The following is a 1,629-nucleotide window of genomic DNA, read 5'->3' on the forward strand; positions in this document are numbered from 1 at the left end:
GAGAGAGAGAGAGAGGCAGAGACATAGGCAGAAGAAGAAGCATGCTCCATGCACCGGGAGCCTGATGTGGGATTGGATCCTGGGTCTCCAGGATCACGCCCTGGGCCAAAGGCAGGCGCCAAACCGCTGCGCCACCCAGGGATCCCTAAAATATTCTTTAAAAATAAAAAAATAAATGAAAGAGGAGAAGTTACAACTGAAATCACAGAAATACAAAGGATTATGAGACTATTACAAAAAATTTTATGCCAACAAATTGGACAACCTAGAAGAAATTGATAAATTCTTAGAGACATACAATCTTCTGAGACTGAATCAGGAAGTAATAGAACAGACTGATTACTAGTAATGAAATTGAATCAGTAATAAAAAAAAAAACAAAACCTCCCAACCAAAAAATCTGAGACCAGATGTCAAGTGGATTCTACCAAACACTTTATTTATCTTTTTTTTTTTTTTATGATAGTCATACAGAGAGAGAGAGAGGCAGAGACACAGGCAGAGGGAGAAGCAGGCTCCATGCACCGGGAGCCCGATGTGGGATTCTATCCCAGGTCTCCAGGATCGTGCCCTGGGCCAAAGGCAGGCGCCAAACGTCTGGGCCACCCAGGGATCCCTACCAAACACTTTAAAGAAGAGTTAATATCTATCCTTCTCAAACTATCCTTCCCCCAAAAAAGAAGAAGAAGGGATGCTTATAAATTCATTCTATGAGCCCACTATTACCCTGATACCAAAACCAGACAGAGACACTACAAAAAAAAATTATAGATCAATATCCCCGATGGACTGAGATGCAAAAATCCTCAACAAAATATTAGCAAACTGAATTCAACAATACATTAAGATCATTCACCATGATCAAGTAGGATTTATTCCAGGGACACAAGGATGATTCAATATGCACAAATCAATTAACATAATACACCACGTTAATGAAATGAAGGATTAAAATCATACAATAATCTTAATAGATGCAGAAAAAGCATTTAATAAAATTCAATATCATTCATGATAAAAAGCTCTCCAAAAGTAGGTAAATGTACCTCAAGGTAATAAAGGCTATATATGACAAACCCACAACTAACATCATACCTCATGGTGAAAAGCTGAAAGCTTTTCCTCTAAGATCAGGAACAAGACAAGGACGTCTTCTCTCACCACTTTTATTTACATTTGAATGAGACAAGATATCTGATAAGGGATTAATATCCAAAATATATAAAGAACTCATAAAATTCAACACACACCAAAAACCCCCCACAAATAATCCAATTAGGAAATGGGCAGAGGATGCTCACTTTGGCAGCATATATACTAAAATTGGAATGATACAGAGGAGATTAGCATGGCCCCTGTGCAGGGATGACACACAAATTCATGAAGCATTCCATATTTTTTAAAACAGGGATAATAAATATATTAAAAGTAAAAAGAAAATGGGTAGATACCTGAATAGACATTTTCCCAAAGACATACAGATGGCCAACAGATACATGAAAAGATGTTCAACATCACTAATCATCAGGGAAATGCAAATCAAAACCATAATGAGATATCACCTTAACACCTGTCAGAGTGGCTAGTATCAAAATGACAAGAAATAACAAGTATTGGCAGGATGTGGAG

The 1,629-nt window shown here is 37.4% G+C and overlaps 1 non-coding gene across 1 annotated transcript; it reads left to right on the forward strand.

Annotated features, from left to right (window-relative positions):
• The first annotated feature begins 1,293 nt into the window (after positions 1-1,293).
• Positions 1,294-1,400, forward strand: LOC129498989 (U6 spliceosomal RNA). The gene has a single exon (XR_008662258.1). It is a non-coding gene; the product is annotated as a U6 spliceosomal RNA (small nuclear RNA).
• Positions 1,401-1,629: the final 229 nt, after the last annotated feature.

Source organism: Nyctereutes procyonoides, unplaced genomic scaffold (genome assembly GCF_905146905.1).
Source record: "Nyctereutes procyonoides isolate TBG_1078 unplaced genomic scaffold, NYPRO_anot_genome, whole genome shotgun sequence".
NCBI lineage: Eukaryota > Metazoa > Chordata > Mammalia > Carnivora > Canidae > Nyctereutes > Nyctereutes procyonoides.